The sequence below is a fragment of the Mobula hypostoma genome, chromosome 2, assembly GCF_963921235.1.
Source record: "Mobula hypostoma chromosome 2, sMobHyp1.1, whole genome shotgun sequence".
Lineage (NCBI taxonomy): Eukaryota > Metazoa > Chordata > Chondrichthyes > Myliobatiformes > Myliobatidae > Mobula > Mobula hypostoma.
The window spans coordinates 37,534,748-37,553,425 of NC_086098.1; the positions used below are offsets into that span (position 1 = coordinate 37,534,748).

Below are 18,678 nucleotides of genomic sequence, written 5' to 3' on the forward strand. Positions count from 1 at the left end.
ATGCCTCTCAATATTTGATAGCTTTCACTGAAATCCCTCATCATTCTTCTAAACTCCAGCAAGTAGGTGCCCAGAGCCGTAAAATTCTATTTACTCAGGAGACAGACAGAGAGTCGATAGAAGTAAGACAGAGCTGCAGTGAGGTCGTGTTCTGTATACGGGTTACAGAGGAGGATGTGTTAGCTGTCTTGAAACAAGTTAGGATGGATAAATCTCCAGGGCCTGACACAGTGTTCCCTTAGACCCTGTGGGAGGCCAGTGCAGAAATTGCAGGGGCCCTAGCTGAGATATGTAAACCATCCTTAGCCACGGGTGAAGTGCCAGAGGATTGGAGGATAGCTAATATTGTCCCCATTATTTAAAGAATGCTCTAAGAACAAGCCAGGAACTTATAGGCCGGTAAGCCTGACATCAGTAGTAGGAAAGTTATTGGAAGTATCCTAAACGACTGGATTAACTGATTAGGGATAGTCAACACGGCCTTGTGTGTGGTAGGTTGTGTCTAACCAATCTTATAGAGTTTTTCGAGGAAGTTACCAGGAAAGTTGATGAAGGCAGGGCAGTGGATGTTGTCTACATGGACTTTAGCAATGCCTTTGACAAGGTCCCGCATGAGAGTTTGACAGGATGGTTCAGTCGCTTGGCATTCAAGGTGGAGTAGAAAATTGTGTTAGACATTGGCTTTGCGGGAGAAGCCAGAGAGTGGTGGTAGATGGTTGCCTGTGTCTAGTAGTGTGCTGCAGGGATCGGTGCTGGGTCCATTTGTTGTTTGTCATCTGTATCAATGACGTGGAATATAATATCGTAATCTGGATCAGCAAATTTGAAGATGACACCAAGATTGGGGTTGTAGCGGACAGCGAGGAAGATTATCAAAACTTGCAGTGGGATCCGGACCAGCTGGATAAATGGGCTGAGAAATGGCAGATAGAGTTTAATGCAGACAAGTGTGAGGTGTTGGACTTTGAGAGGACAAATCAGGGACTTGGGTGGCGAGAGGTAGGACACTGAGGAGTGTAGTAGAACAGAAGGATCTGTGAACACAGGTCCATTGTTCCTCGAAAGTGGTGTCACAGGTAGGCAAGGTTGTAAAGAAAAATTTGGCACATTGGACCTCATAAATCAAAATATTGAGAACAGGAGTTAGGATTTTTGTTGAAATTATATAAGAAGTTAGTGAGGCCAAATTTGCAGTAGTGTGTGCAGTTTTGGTCAACTACGTACAGGAAACATGTCAAAACGATTGAAAAAGTGCAGAGAAAATTTACAAGGATGTTGCCAGGACTTGAGGACCAGAGTTATAGGGAAAGGTTGAAAAGGTTAGAACTTTATTCCCTAGAACGTAGAAGATTGAGGGGAGATTTGATAGAGGTACAGTATACAAAATTATGAGGAGTATAGAGACGGTAAATGCAAGCAGGCTTTTTCCACTGAGGTTGAGTGAGACTAGAAATAGAGATCGTGGGTTAAGGGTGAAAGTTGAAATGTTTAAGGGGAATATGAGGGGGAATCTTCTTCACTCAGAAGATGGTGAGAGTGTGGAAGGATTTGCCAGCACAAGTGTTGCATGTGGGGTCAATTTGAATATTTAATATAGATTTGGATAGGCCCATGGATGGGAGGGGTATGGAGAGTTATGGTCCAGGTGCAAGTCCACGGGAGTAGGCAGAATAATAACTTGGCGCGGACTAGATGGGTTGAAGGGCCTGTTTCTATACTGTAGTGTTCCATGACTCTAAACATGTCTTGTTGTTAACCATCTCATTCCTGGGTTCACTCTCGTGAACCTCCTCTGGTCCCTCTCCAATGCCAGCACACCCTTTCTTAGATAAGGAGCCCAGATATGGCATGTTGGTGTCCGATTGAGTGGAAGTCTGTGGTGGTCGACAGCGCGCCAGTCAAGATGTCTGCTTTACCCCGGATGCCACTGAACCTGTTGGCACCACCCACACCCGGCCCACAGAAAGCATTCCATTCTGCAAGCAGGGAGTATACCAGAGATTCACTTTATTTGTCTCTTGTGTATCGAAACACTGAAACATACAGCGAACTGGGTCAACAACCAGCACGGTCCGAGCACGTGCTGGGGGCAGCCTGCAAGAGCCACTGTGCGTCCGGTGCCAACATAGCTCACCCACAACTCATTAACCCAAACGTCTTTGGAATGCGGGAGGAACCCGGAGCACTCGGGGGAAATCCATGCAGGAGAACGTAAAAACTCTTTGCAGACAGCAGTGAAAATTGAACATGGGTCACTGATGCTGGAACAGCATTCTGCCGACCGCTATGCCACTGTGCCAATCACATAGCAAGCGTGCCTCAGATGTTCTGATGACTTGCAAGTGCTATTTTCATACTGGAGTGAAATAGGTACTGAAATCACAGGCCTGGGGTGTGTGTAGTAAATGTGCATCCATGTGTCCTGCCTGTCGATCTACAGGACACACAATAGGTGCTCCCGGAACCACGGGTCTATTGTGCAAAGCAGCTTACCAGCAGCACCTATGAAAGGGGAAGCACAGTCCCTCTGCACCGAATAAGGAAAAGCTGGCCAAAGGAGGAAGTGGAGAGCTTTTTCTGATGTTGTACCAGAGACCTTGGGCTAAGGGTGGACAGCAGGAAGGACATCCTCTTTCCCCAGTTCTCCATGGGGCAGGAAGGCATCTCTTTTACTGACAACAGGAAAATATTGCGGAGCACGTGAGAATGTCAAGAGTGTTACAGTAAGGACACGGCTGCAATCCTGCAAAGTTCCAACGATCTCACGCTTAAGTTGGAAGATTACTGAAATTGTTTCTGAATGTTGCTGGCCTTCCCCATCTTTTTGAATCAGAGGATTGCCAGGAAGCACAATTCCCATCCTTGAAGCTACACTTCAGTCTGTACGGCAGAGCCCATTGCACTGTCTTCTCCTCCTCCTCCCCAGACTCTCACTTATTCTTCAGTCAATTGGGTGGTAGCAGCTGAAATCACAGACCCCCGCCCACAGCCCTATCATGCTCCCTTCATTCTCACACAGCGGCTGGAGGAGTAAAGATTATGGTCTGTGGCTTCTCCACACAACCACCTGTTTCTTTTAAAGAGAGTATAGAGGCTTTTCTGGAAAGGCATAGGGCGGATGCAATCTCAGAGCTGGAAGATAGAGTGTGAGATGATGGAGAAAACTGGCAGCGGGTGTCGTTGCAACTTCCGCGTTGTTGTGATTCAGCCTGTATTCACTGGCACACAGAGTGCTATTGCTCGAGAGTCTGGGTCAATCATACATCACTTTCCTTGCACCAGCTTCCTGCGTGGTTTAAGAAAAGTCTAAACTCCTCAGAGATCCCCGTAACTTTTAATTCCAAATCCTGTAAGACCCATTCCTCACTGTCATATAAACAGTCTTTGCAGGAAATACTCCAAAACTTTGTTGTCATCTTTAAAAAAAAACTTAGCCTTATCACCACATAAATCTTCGGTTTATATGTGGCTTATCATGAAATATTGTCCTACCTGTCACTGTGTGTGTGGCTATTGCGAAATATGAGATCCTTGAAATAATGACAACCTTTTCCTCGAGATTTCTTCGAATCCGACGTTAGCATGGGACAGGATGACTCTTTGAAATAGGCTTTTTGTTCTGTGAGGAACGAGGTAAAAAAAAAATTAACCTGTACGGTGTTCCTCTTAAACATCATTTTATGTATAATTAGAATAGCTGTCAGGATCCGGGGGGGGGGGGGGTGGGGGCAGGGGGACATTAAAGTACCAAAGAAAACATGCCACAAAATTAATGCCTGGGAGAATAATTTTTGTGGCATTCTCCTGTGGTCTCCCGTTATAATAGCGGCATAAAATTGGTTGAATTCTTGCAGATTTAGCATAATCAGCTATTTGTGTGACTCCTCTCCCAAAGCTACTGTAAGAGACCTGAAGAACTGGGTACAGATTATAGATACCCACATCATGGCTCTAAGTTATGAGGAAAACCTTCAACAAATTTTAAGCCTGAAAGTGATATTCTCAGAACCAAAGAAAGGAAGAGCCCTTAGGGCTCCCTATCATGCTGGCTTGTCTTTGGAATGGGCTAGCAAAACCATTAATCTCTTGGTGGAAATGATTCCAGATCCCTTCATTCTTGAATAAGAAGGCCCAAAAGTGGTCACATGATTAAACCTGACAATCCATGATGTCATGTTATGAATAGTCTTGAAAATGTTTACAATAGAAAATAATCTTTTGGCCCATATGATTTTTCAGACTGATCTCTTGAGAATTATTAATCTTTCTACAAATGTTTTTATATTTAATAAATACAAGGAAGTAGAATAGGAAGCAGCTGCTTTGAGGGACGGGGGATATGGATCTGAATTTAAAGAGGTAGTTCCTCCCCCCCCCCCCAAGGCAGTGCAGAAAAAAAACTTGTAACAAAGAGAAGTGTCAGAGCAATTGATTTAATCTACTTTTTTTTTAAAAAAAGAGCATTTGAGCATGATAACACACACAATGCTGGAGGAACTCAGCAGGCCAGGCAGCATGTGTGGAAAAGAGTAAAAAGTTGACATTTCTTCTGAGACCCTTCCTCAAGATCCTTCATTCTGATAAAGGGTCTCGGCCTGAAACATTAACTGTTTACTCTTTTCCATAGATGCTGTCTGGTCTGCTGAGATCCTCCAGCATTTTGTGTGTCTTGCTTTGGATTTTCAGCATCTGCAGATGTTTGAACAATGAGCCTATCTGAAATTGTAAGGTTCTTCATGGGCTTTTTAGAGCTTTTCTTCATAACAGTTCAGCGGCAGAACTCTTGCATTTTGTCTATACCTCATCAGGTGAAAGGGTTTACCCAGCTGGACTGCCAGCTGGGCCGTCAAGCCATGGGGAAGTGGCTTAAGAACAGTCTGAGGAAGGTGACTATCCTTCCAAGGCCTCGACTCAGCCCCACCCCACATCTCTCAAAGGACTGGGATGCGGAACAGCACCGGAAGCCACTGGGTACAGCTGCTTGTGACTGTTCAGGGATATCAGATGTCTTGGCATTGAGTAATTGGAAGTCACACCCACCCAGCATTCCCACATAAACCAACACTGGGTTTAAGACCAGAGAAAGTGGGGGGGAGTGGAGGCGGGGTAGCCCTAAAAGCCTTTTGCAACTCCTCCATATTTCAATAGCGTTATTCCGATCTAATCTTGGCCTCAGCTTTTCTTTCCTACTCCCTGCCTGAAAACTTTATTTCCCTTTGAATCCAAAAATAAAGGTGTATTGATGAGAGGCACAGATGGAGAGGGCAGCCAGTGCCTTTTCTCCCAGAACAGCAATGACTAACTTGAAAGGGCCTGAATTTCAGGCGCTTGGAGGAAAATATAGGGTGGATGTCAAAGGCAACACACATAAAAATTGCTGGTGAACGCAGCAGGCCAGGCAGCATCTATAGGAAGAGGTACAGTCGACATTTCGGGCCGAGACCCTTCGTCAGGACTAACTGAAAGAAGAGACAGTAAGAGATTTGAAAGTAGGTGTTTTTTATACAGAGAGTGGTAAGAGCATAGAATGCACTGCCAGGGATGGTGGGAGAGGCAGATACATTAGGGACATTTAAGATACTCTTAGATGGGCAAATAGATGAAAGATAAACAGAGGGTTTAGTTTGATCTTGGTTAAGAGGTCCTTGTACTATGTACTGCTCTAAAAAAAATTGCCCATTTCGAGTTTATTGTCATCTGACTGTACATACATACAGCCAAATGAAGCTACGTCGTTCAGACCTCGGTGCACCCACAAAACATATACCACACACACCACATAAAACAATATATCAGCACAAATAAGTTCATAAAATGTAATTCAAAATTCATGTGTCGTTTGCAGCACAGGTAAGCCGTGAAGAGTGAACAGCTTGCTGTCCTGGTGCTGAGATCTTGGTGGTGGCAGGGTATTCATCAGTCTCACAGTCTGGGGGAAGAAGCTGCTGCCCAGTCTGAGGCCGGCTCCTGCAGCCCCTTGTTAAAATGGGGCCCGGAGTCTTCATGCCTCAATCTCCGCAGAAAGTGTAGACTCGCTGTGACTTTTTGACTAATGAGGAGGCAGTGTGAGTCCAGGCTAAATCATTCATTACGTGCACACCCAGGAACTTTGTGCTCTTCATGGCAGAGCCATTGATGTGCAATGGAGGGTGGTCAACCTGAACCTTCCTGAAGTCCACAGTCACCTCTTGTGTCTTGTCCACGTTGAGGCTTGGGTTCTTCTTGCACCATTTGACAAGCCTCTCCACCTTCTCACTGTCTGATGGCTCATCATTGTTGCCGATGAGGCCAACCACTGTTGCATCACCAGCAAACCAGATGTGGTTTGAGCTGGTTCCAGCAGTGCAGCCCAGAGTCAGCAGCGTGAATAGCAGCGGGTGTTGCTGCCAACTCAGACTGACTGGGCACTTTCCAGCAAGATGCCCAGCATCTAGTTACAGAGAGGGGTGTAGAGTCCCAACAAGGACATTTCACCCACCACCCTCCCCACCAAGCCTCTGAGGGATGATCATGTTAAACGCCGAGCTGAAATTGTTGAACAACATTCCGGCATATAAGGCATCGTTTTCGAGGTGAGAAAGGACAGAATAGAGGGGTGAGGCTATGGCAATGTCAGTGTACAGTACCAGTTTGAGAAATAGGTGAACTGGAAAGGGTCCAATGAAGGTGGAATTTTGTAGGATCCATTAACAGCCTCTCAAAGAACTTCATGATTGTTGAGGTCAGTGCCACTGGGGAGTAAGATGTTGAATCCTTGTGGGTTGAGTTAAGAACCTGCAAGGGTAGAAGGACCCTGATGGCAGTTATATACAGTGGCTGGGAGGTGGACCACAGATTACAACAGGAAATAGAAAAGGCGTGTCAAAAGGGCAATGTTATGATAGTCATGGGAGATTTCAACATGCAGGTCGATTGGGAAAATCAGGTTGGAAATGGATCTCAAGAGAGTGAGTTTGTTGAATGCCCACGAGATGGCTTTTTAGAGCAGTTTGTCATTGAGCCTACTAGGGATCAGCTATACAGGATTGGGTGTTACATAATGAACCGGAGGTGATTAGGGAGCTTAAGGTAAAAGAACTCTGAGGAGGCAGTGATTACAATATAATTGAGTTCAGCTTGAAATTTGATAGGGAAAAAGTGAAGTCTGGTGTAGTAGTATTTCAGTGGAGTAAAAGAAATTACAGTGATATGAGAGAGTAGTTGGCCAAAGTAAATTGGAAGGAGATGCTGGCAGGGATGTCAGCAGAGCAGCAATGGTGTGCGTTTCTGGGGAAAAATGAGGAAGGTGCAGGACAGATGTACTCCAAAAACAAAGAAATACTCAAATGGCAAAATAATACAACTGTGGCTGACAAGGGGAGTCAAAGCTAATGTAAAAGCAAAAGAGAGGGCATACGACAAAGCAAAAATTAGCAGAAACAGAGAGGATTGAGAAGCTTTGAAAACCCTACAAAGTGCATCTAAAAGAATCATTAGGAGGTAAAAGATGAAATATGAAAGCAAGCTAGCAAACAATATCCAAGTGGATGTTAAAAACTTTTTCAGGTATGTAAGAAATAAAAGAGAGTCGAGTGTGGATATAGGACCACTAGAAAATGAGGCAGGAGAAATAATAACAGGGGCCAAGGAGATGGCAGGTGACCTAAATGAGTATTTTGCATCAGTCTTCACTTTGGAAGACACTGGCAGTGTGGCAGATGTTGAAGGGTGTGAAAGAAGAGAAGTGAGCACTGTTACTGTAACAAGGGGATAAATGTTCAAAGAGCTGAAAGACCTAAGGATACATTAGTCACCTGGGCCAGATGAACTGCACCCGAGGGTTCTGAAAGAGGTAGTGGTAGAGATTGTGGAGGCATTAATAATGATCTTTCAAAAATCATTGGACTCTGGCATGGTGCCAGAGGACTGGAAAATTGCAAATGTTATTCCACTCCTTAAGAATGGGGAAAGGCAGCAGAAAGGAAATTATAGACCAGTTAGCCTGACCTCAGTGGTTGGGAAGATGTTGGAGTCAATTCTTAAGGATGAGGTGATGGAGTACTTGGTGACACAGGACAAGATAGGACAAAGTCAGCATGGTTTCCTTAAAAGAAAATTTTGCCCGATGAATCTGTTGGAACTCTTTGAGGAGATTATATGTAGGATATATAAAGGGGATGCAGTGGATGTTGTATATTTGGATTTTCAGAAGGCCTTTGACAAGGTGTTACATATGAGGCTGCTTTCCAAGTTAAGAGCCCATGGTATTACAGGAAAGTTACTAACATGGTTAGAGCATAGAGCGAGTGGGAATATAAAGGATCCTTTTCTGCTTGGCTGCCAGTGACTGGTAGTGTTCCGCGGGGGTCATTGTTGGGACCACTTTTTTAATGTTGTATATCAATGATTTAGATGATGGAATAGATGGCTTTGTTGCCAAATTTACAGATGATACGAAGATTGGTGTGTGTGTGGGGTGGGGATAGGTAGTGTTGAGTTAACAGGTAGGCTGCAGGATTCAGACAGATTAGAAAAGTGACAAGTGAAATACAATGTTGGAAAATGCATGGTCATGCATTTTGATGGTAGAAATAAATGTGCAGACTATCTTCTAAACGGGGAGAAAATCCAAAAATCTGAGATGCAAAGGGACTTGGGAGTCCTTGTGCACAACACCCCAAAAGGTTAACTTACAGGTTGAGTCGGTGGTGAGGAAGGCAAATGCCATGTTAGCATTCATTTCAGAGGTCTAGAATACAAGAGCAGAGATGCAATGCTGAGGAGTTATAAACACTGGTGAGGCCTCACCTTGAGTATTGTGAACAGTTTTGGGCTCCTCATTTAAGAAGAGATGTGCTGGCATTGGAGAGGGTTCAGAGGAGGTTCACAAGGATGATTCTAGGAATGAAAGGGATAGAAACATAGAAACATAGAAAATAGGTGCAGAAGTAGGCCATTCGGCCCTTCGAGCCTGCACCACCATTTATTGTGATCATGGCTGATCATCCAACTCAGAAACCTGCACCAGCCTTCCCTCCATACTCTCTGATCCCCGTAGCCACAAGGGCCATATCTAACTCCCTCTTAAATATAGCCAATGAACTGGCCTCAACTGTTTCCTGTGGCAGAGAATTCCACAGATTCACCACTCTCTGTGTGAAGAAGTTTTTCCTAATCTCAGTCCTAAAAGGCTTCCCCTTTATCCTCAAACTGTGACCCCTCGTTCTGGACTTCCCCAACATCGGGAACAATCTTCCTGCATCTAGCCTGTCCAATCCCTTTAGGATTTTATACGTTTCAATCAGATCCCCCCTCAATCTTCTAAATTCCAACGAGTACAAGCCTAGTTCATCCAGTCTTTCTTCATATGAAAGTCCTGCCATCCCAAGAATCAATCTGGTGAACCTTCTTTGTACTCCCTCTATGGCAAGGATGTCTTTCCTCAGATTAGGGGACCAAAACTGCACACAATACTCCAGGTGTGGTCTCACCAAGGCCTTGTACAACCGCAGTAGTACCTCCCTGCTCCTGTACTCGAATCCTCTCGCTATAAATGCCAGCATACCATTCGCCTTTTTCACCGCCTGCTGTACCTGCATGCCCACTTTCAATGACTGGTGTATAATGACACCCAGGTCTCGTTGCACCTCCCCTTTTCCTAATCGGCCAACATTCAGATAATAATCTGTTTTCCTATTTTTGCCACCAAAGTGGATAACTTCACATTGATCCACATTAAATTGCATCTGCCATGAATTTGCCCACTCACCCAACCTATCCAAGTCACCCTGCATCCTCTTAGCATCCTCCTCACAGCTAACACTGCTGCCCAGCTTCGTGTCATCCGCAAACTTGGAGATGCTGCATTTAATTCCCTCATCCACGTCATTAATATATATTGTAAACAACTGGGGTCCCAGCACTGAGCCTTGCAGTACCCCACTAGTCACTGCCTGCCATTCTGAAAAGGTCCCGTTTATTCCCACTCTTTGCTTCCTGTCTGCTAACCAATTCTCTATCCACATCAATACCTTACCCCCAATACCGTGTGCTTTAAGTTTGCACACTAATCTCCTGTGTGGGACCTTGTCAAAAGCCTTTTGAAAATCCAAATATACCACATCCACTGGTTCTCCCCTATCCACTCTACTAGTTACATCCTCAAAAAATTCTATGAAATTCGTCAGACATGATTTTCCTTTCACAAATCCATGCTGACTTTGTCCGATGATTTCACCGCTTTCCAAATGTGCTGTTATCACATCTTTGATAACTGACTCCAGCAGTTTCCCCACCACCGACGTTAGGCTAACCGGTCTATAATTCCCCGGTTTCTCTCTCCCTCCGTTTTTAAAAAGTGGGGTTACATTAGCCACCCTCCAATCCTCAGGAACTAGTCCAGAATCGAACGAGTTTTAAAAAATTATCACTAATGCATCCACTATTTCTTGGGCTACTTCCTTAAGCACTCTGGGATGCAGACCATCTGGCCCTGGGGATTTATCTGCCTTTAATCCCTTCATACGAAGGAACGTTTGATGGCTCTGGGTCTGTCCTTGCTGTAATTCAGAAGGATGAGGGGAGATCTCATTGAAATCGTTTGAATGTTGAGAAAGAGGAAAGAGGAATATCCATTTAAAACAGAAATTTCTTTAGCCGGAGGGTGGTGAATTCGTGGAATTTATTACCACAGGCAGCTGTGGAGGCCAGGTCGTTGGGTGTATTTAACACAGAGCTTGATAGGTTCTTGATTGGACACGGCATCAAAGGTTACGGGGAGAAGGCCGGGGAGTGGGGCTGAGGAGGGGAAAGAAAGGATCAGCCACAATTGAATGGTGGAGCAGACTTGAAGGGGCCAAATGGCCTAATTCTGCTCCTATGTCTTATGGCCTTATGGTCTTACGGTAATCGTCCAAATCAGTTTTGATTGGGCAGCACTAGTGCTCTGTTAGGCAGCAGATTGATGGTGGCTGCCCTGATGCCTGTAGGGACAGTGGGCAGTGGCTGGAGCAAGGAGTTGTTAAAGTTGTCCATTAAAATCTCTGTTAGCTGGGCCACACAATCCGTCTGCACCCGGCCAGCTATGTTGTGTGGCTCCGCAGCTCTGAATGGGTTTACCCTGGCTAGGATTCTCCTCACTTCAGCTGTGGCCAGACAGGCTCCCTGTTCTTCATTGGGGGAGAGTGTCACAATGGCAGGGGCATAGGGAGCAAGGGTGGACCCAAATGCAAGACACATCTTGTGAGGTTACTTAGATTTAGTTTATTGATCGATACCAGGAGAGCAAGGCAGGAGCAGGAAATAGCGAACTGTACAGGGACTCAGGACTACGACTAGGCTGGGACCAAGGGCCTGGGCCAGGACTCGGAATCGGCTCCCAGAACTAGAGGAGACATAAAGAGGCTAGGGTATGGACTCCAAGCCCGAGACTGGGCAAGGACCCAGTACCTGGGTCTTGCCTCAGGCTTGGACCCCAGAACCAGGCATGGACATGACATGGGCTAGGGAGAGGAGAAACATAGGAACACAGAGCCTCAGTCTCGGGGAGCAGGTGCATGGAACCATGGACACATACACAGAACAGAGATCCGGGACCCCTCCTTGGGTACAGGACATAGGGCCGGGACTCATGACCCTTCGCGGGGCAACGGCAAGTCGGCCAGACTTACCCCACGGAGGCGAGGACAAGACGAGACAAGACATGACCCCCTGCGGGGCAACGGCAAGACAGCCTGACTTACCCCACGGAGGCGAGGACAAGACAAGACAAGACCAACACGAATAAACACCAGACAGTACCTATCTAGCTCCAGTGATAGAACTAGACCGAAGTGCAGGCGAGGGCTGCAGATGAGGGCTAGAGGCGAGAGGGGCAGAGAAGGGTTTCAGACAAAGGGGTAGGACAGGAATCACAGACCGCCAGGGCCAGGACTTGACTTAGAACTGGGAAGCCGCCAGGGCCAGGACTTGACTTGGTGCTAGAATGCCGCCAGGGCCAGGACTTGACTTGGAGCCTCCGGGTAGTGGCGAGCTCTCGACTCGGCCTGGGAACAGCAGACAGCGGTTCTTGATTCCCTCCAGCGGGTTAACTGATGGACCCACCTTGATGAGGAAACTCTGCAGGCTCGCTTCGGCAAGGTAACGGGACAGGGTTGCTCCGGTGACGAAGGGCGAATTACCGGCACTCGCTTCGGCAGAGACTAGGCTTGCTCCGGCTGGATGACATCGGCACGCCGTGACTTTGCAGACGCTCCCGCGCTGAACGGCTGAAAGCCGGAGACTATAAACTACCAGTTCAGCCGAGCGTTAATTGCCTCTAATCACCAAAGTTGAGGGACACAGGAAAACAGGGAATCAACAGTCCGGATCGTAACATAAACAAGGTAAAATTAAAGGGACCCCGATCCGGACCATGACAGAGAAGGGGCTTTCATTGATGTCATATCATTCATTGCATCAAATCGGGCGTAGAAGGCATTCAGTTGCAGCCGTCGCTGTCACTGATGCGCAGGGTGGGCTTGTAATCTGTTATGGTTTGTATATCTTGCCACGTATGGCATGTGTCCCTGGTGTCACAAAGGTGTCTGAATATTCTGTGAGTACTCTCGCTTTGCCTTCCCGATGGTACAGGTGAGTACGACTCTTACTGACCTTAGAGTCATCTTACCCCCAATCTGAAGGCAGCAACCCTTGACACTCCCAGAGAAAAAATCCTCTTCATTACAGTATTCAGAAACGAAGTCCCTAAACCTAGATATCCCTGTGAGTGGCATTCCACTCCTTGAGGAGAATAACACAGATTGATCAACATGACAGACATATATTAAGTGGACACCAAGGAGATGCACTAGGCACAGCTTCGTTTTAAACAAAGAAGGAAGAATTTTACACTCCCATTCTGAGCCTGGTTGAGGAGAGGTGGACGCTGTGCTCAGTGGAATTTGGCAGCTTGAGTGTAAGGAACAGGCACTCTCTTTCTGAAGCAGCAAAGTATGCTTACTCATTATGAGAACGATACTGGAAAGCAGCGGGATTTAACTTCTTCCTGGAATCACCAACACCATTTTGGTGAAAAAATTGCTATAAGTGGCCAAGTTACAGAGGCAGGACAACTGGGAATTTAGTCAGCACATCAATTTACCTACAGTGCTGTAGTTCCGCCCATCACCTTCCCTTTCTACCACCACAACCTCGCTCATGTCCAGTCAGACTGCCTAGCCGTAGGCCTCAGTAATAGCCTGCTACATCCTCCCTACCCTTTGCATGGAAAGGTCATGCCACTGAGGCAGGCAATGATTAACTCCAGAGTGGCACTGCCCCAAAGCCATGAAATGACCGCTTCCCCGTGCCCATGCTGTGCTGCACGGTAACTCAGGTGGTGCCTTAACTCGCAAGGTATTTCCAGTCTGCTACTCTGATATTACCTGTGTCTCACGAGGACCGTGGGTTCAAAATCAGAATCAGCTTTATTATCACTGGCATGTGACGTGAAATTTATTAACTTAGCAGCAGCTGTTCAATGCAATACATAATACAGAAGGGGAAAAAAACAAAATAAAATAATAACAACAACTAAATCAATTACGGTATACGTATATTGAATAGATTAAAAATCGTGCAAAAGAACAGAAATACTATATATTAAAAAAAGTGAGGTAGTGTCCAAGGGTTCAATGTCCATTTAGGAATCAGATGGCAGAGTGAAAGAAGCTGTTCCTGAATCACTGAGTGTGTGCCTTCAGGCTTCTGTACCTCCTACCTGATGGTAACGGTGAGAAAAGGGCATACCCTGGGTGCTGGAGGTCCTTAATAATGGACACTGCCTTTCTGAGACACTGCTCCCTGAAGATGTCCTGGGTACTTTGTAGGATAGTACCCAAGATGGAGCCGACTAAATTTACAACCCTCTGCAGCTTCTTTCTGTCCTGTGTAGTAGCCCCCCCCCCCATACCAGACAGTGATGCAGCCTGTCAGAATACTCTCCACGGTACATCTATAGAAGTTTTTGAGTGTATTTCAAACTCTTCAAACACCTAATGAAGTATAGCTGCTGTCTTGCCTTCTTTATAACTGCATCGATATTTGGGACCAGATTAGATCCTCAGAGATCTTGACACCCAGGAACTTGAAGCTGCTCACTCTCTCCACTTCTGATCCCTCTATGAGGATTGGTATGTGATCCTTCATCTTACCCTTCTGGAAGTCCACAATCAGCTCTTTTGTCTTACTGACGTTGAGTGCCAGGTTGTGCTGCATATCTCACTCCTGTATGTCCTCTCGTCACTACCTGAGATTCTACCAACAATGGTTGTATCGTCAGCAAATTTATAGATGGTATTTGAGCTATGTCTAGCCACAGAGTCATGTGTACATTGAGAGTAGAGCAGTGGGCTAAGTACACACCCCTGTGGTGCACCAGTGTTGATCGTCAGCGAGGAGGAGAATTTATCACTAACCCGCACAGAATGTGGTCTTCTGGTTAGGAAGTCGAGGATCCAATGCAGAGGGAGGTACAGAGGCCCAGGTTCTGCAACTTCTCAATCAGGATTGTGGGAATGATATTAAATGCTGAGCTATAGTCGATGAACTGCATCCTGACATAGGTATTTGTGTTGTCCAGGTGGTCTAGAAACATAGAAACATAGAAAACCTACAGCACAGTACAGTCCCTTCGGCCCACAGAGTTGTGCCAAACATGTCCCTACCTTAGAAATTACTAAGGCTTACCTATAGCCCTCTATTTTTCTAAGCTCCATGTACCTATCCAGGAGCCTCTTAAGGTATCCGCCTCCACCACCATTGCTGACAGCCCATTCCACGCACTCACCACTTTCTGCGTAAAAAACTTACATCTCCTCTGTACCTTAAAACTGTGCCCTCTTGTGGCAGCCATTTCAGCCCTGGGAAAAAGCCTCTGACTATCCACATGATCAATGCCTCTCATCATCTTATACACCTCTGTCAGGTCACCTCTCATCCTCCATCGCTCCAAGGAGAAAAGGCTGAGTTCACTCAACCTGTTTTCATAAGGCATGCTCCCCAATCCAGGCAACATCCTTGTAAATCTCCTCTGCACCCTTTCTATGGTTTCCACATCATTCCTGTAGTGAGGCGACCAGAACTGAGCACAGTACTCCAAGTGGGGTCTGACCAGGGTCCTATAAAGCTATAACATTACCTCTCGGCTCCTAAATTCAATTCCACGATTGATGATGGCCAATACACCGTATGCCTTCTTAACCACAGAGCCAACCTGTGTAGCTGCTTTGAGTGTCCTATGCACTCAGACCCCAAGATCCTTCTGGTCCTCCACACTGCCAAGAGTCTTACCATTAATACAGGTACTATATTCTGCCATCATATTTGACCTACCAAAATTAACCACTTCACACTTATCTGAGTTGAGACTTATCTGGGTTCACACTTATCACATCTAAAGCCGTGTGGAGAGCCACGTTTGCCGTTGACCTATTGTGGCGATAGGCAAATTGCAATGGGTCCAGGTCCTTGCTGAGGCAGGAGTTCAGTTTAGCCATGACCAACCTCTCAAGACATTTCATCACAATAGATGTGAATGCTACCGGGCGATAGTCATTAAGGCAGCTCACATTATTCTTCTTAGGTACTGGTATAATTGCTGCCTTTTTGAAGCAAGTGAGAACTTCCGCTCGTAGCAGTGAGAGGTTGAAAGTGTCCTTGAATACTCCTGCCAATTGGTTGGCACAGGTTTTCAGAGCCTTACTCCATCAAGACCTTTTGCCTTGCGAGGGTTCACTCTCTTTAAAGACAGCCTGACATCGGCCTAAGAAACAGAGATCACAGGGTCATCAGGTGCAGCAGGGATCTTCACAGCTGTAGTTGTGTTCTCCCTTTCAAAGCGGGCATAGAAGACATTGAGTTCATCTGGTAGTGAAGCATCGCTGCCATTCATGCTGTTGGGTTTCGCTTTGTAGGAAGTAATGTCTTGCAGACCCTGCCAGAGTTGCTGTGCATCCGATGTCACCTCCAACCTTGGAAATTGTCTCTTCACCCTTGAAATAGCCCTCCACAAATCATACCTGGTTTTCTGGTACGGGCCTGGGTCACTAGACTTGAATGCCACAGATCTGGCCTTCAGCAGATGACGTACCTCCTGGTTCATCCACAGCTTTTAGTTTGGGAATGTGCAGTAAGTCTTTGTGGGCACACACGCATCCACACAGGTTTTAATGAAGTTGCTAACAACTGCAGCATACTCATCCAGATTCGAAGATGAATCCCTGAATACAGTCCAGTCCACCAATTCAAAGCAGTCCTGTAGGCGCTCCTGTGCTTCCCGTGTCCAAACCTTCTTGGTCCTCACTACTGGTGCTGCAGACTTCAGTCTCTGCCTATACTCAGGGAGTAGAAGTACAGCCAGGTGATCAGACTTCCCGAAGTGAGGGTATGGAATAGCATGGTAGGCATTCCTGATGGTGGTATAGCAATGGTCCATTGTGTTGCTTCCTCTGGTATTGCAAGTGATGTGTTGATGGTAGTTGCTTAGTGATATTTTCAAACTAGCCTGGTTAAAATCTCCCAAAACGATGGCGAAGGCTTTAGGATGCACTGTTCGGATTCGTTCCTTGAAGCCTGCCCTATCAGAACATGGACTGCAGCAGAAAATCAAGATATCTGTTCCCAAAATTATGAACAATAATGTGCAGGTGCCTGTAAAAGTAGTAGGATAAAATTTCCTATCAACATACAATAAGGATTAGTGTTAAATCCAAGTGGTTATATCGGCTCAATGTTCAATGCACATAGAACTGCCATCTGATATCTTCTAATGCATCTTCCCTTACTACTGAAAATTAAAGGACAATATGAACTTAGACAATGCTTTTTACTAATTCAGGAGATCTCTGGACATCTCAAAGCACCTTATTGAAAGGCTCAGATAGAGTGGACAATGAGAGGATGCTTCAAATAGTGGGAGCACATAGCACCAGGGGGCCCAAACTCAGAACACAAGGACTTCCCTTTGGAATGGAGATGAGGAGGAATTTCTCTAGCCAGAGGGTGGTGAACCTGTAGAGCTCATTGCCACAGAGAGCTGTGGAGGCCAAGTCATTGGGCATATCCAAAGCAGAGGCTGATAGATTCTTAGTAAGGGCGTCACAGGTTACCAGGAGAAGGCAGAGTGGAGTTGAGATAGAAAATAAATCAACTATGATCAAATGGCAGAACAAACTTGATGAGCTGAATGGTCTAATTCTGCTATTCCTTAGGGTCTTATGGGTTACAGCCAATGAAAAAGGTTTAAAATACGTATCGTCATGAAGTAGGAAAGTGACAGGAAATTTACATGCTGCAAGACCTCACTTGCACCAACACCATGATGAGATAGAAAGAGTCCTCTCTGCTGTGCATTAATTAGGCAGAGGAACCAAATTACATCATTAGAGCGACAGAAGTTGAACTTCTGCCACAAACTTTTTAAGTGATATTTATAAAGGAGTAAGTGTTGACCACACCAGAAAGAAATAACTCCCATGCTTTTCTTTGAAACATTGCCATGTGGTCCGAGAGGCAAGAGGACACAGTTGTGCATCAATCGGAAAGTTGCCCATCATTCAGAAACAAGTCTCCTTAGCTGTAGGGATTCAGTGCGGCTTTTTGAGCTCAAGTCACGGAACTGGGACTTGAACTCTCAACACTCTGACTGAGGAAAGTGTGCGACCTGTTTGGCCATGGCTGACTGAATAAGAGACTGAATAAGAGATAATACATAGCAACAGTCAAGACTCCTTTCAAGAATAACTTACAGATCAGCTTTTCGGGCAGATGCCGCTTTTAGTTTTGAAAGGCTCAATGACCAAGTAACTTAGAAGTGCAACTTACCTTATTGCTAGATCAAAAGTCAAAGTCTGTCCCGAGCCTTTGTGGCCCATCAGGCTGGTGCTTACGCCGGTTTCTGTAGCGTGAAGCAACTGAGACTATGAGACTCCCCACTGGATAGGACGCCAGTCTATTGTGAGGTTAACCCCCAACATTTACCAGTACCCATTTTCAGCTGGGTGGACTGGAGCAGTGTGTGGTTAAGTGCCTTGCTCAAAGACACAACCTGCTGCCTTGGCCGGGACTCGAACCCACGACCTTCAGGTTGTCCAGTACCCCTCAGTTTAATCCTAGCCTAATCAAGGGACAATTTACAATGACCAATTAACCCACCGAAAGAGGCTTTGCTGCAACTGTACAGGTTACTGGTGAGGCCACACCTGGAGTACTACATGCAGTTCTGGTCCCCTTACTTGAGGAAGGATATACAGGCTTTGGAGATGGTGCAGAGGAGGTTCACCAGGTTGATTCCAGAGATAAGGGGGTAAACTATGAGGGGAGATTGAGTCACCTGGGACTGTACTCACTGGTACTCAGAAGAATGAGAGGAGATCTTATAGAAACATAAAAAGACATAAAAAAGGGATAGATAAGATAGAGGCAGGAAAGTTGTTTTCACTGGTAGGTGAGACTAGAACTAGGGGACATAGCCTCGAGATTCGGGGGAGTAGATTTAGGACTGAGATGAGGAAGAACTGCTTTTCCCAGAGGGTGGTGAATCTGTGGAATTCTCTGCCTACTGAAGCAGTGGAGGCTACCTCAGTAAATATACTTAAGACAAGGTTGGATAGATTTTTGTATAGGAGGGGAATTAAGGGTTATGGGGAAAAGGCAGACAGT

At 45.8% G+C, this 18,678-nt stretch overlaps 1 long non-coding RNA gene across 1 annotated transcript in view; it reads right to left on the minus strand.

Moving 5' to 3' along the window:
- The window catches only part of LOC134358561 (uncharacterized), a 62,400-nt gene that overhangs the window by 35,248 nt on the left and 8,474 nt on the right, over positions 1–18,678 (minus strand). The window contains exon 3 of the long non-coding RNA XR_010020897.1: positions 3,493–3,619. This is a non-coding gene — a long non-coding RNA (uncharacterized LOC134358561). The remainder of the gene's footprint in view (positions 1–3,492; positions 3,620–18,678) is intronic.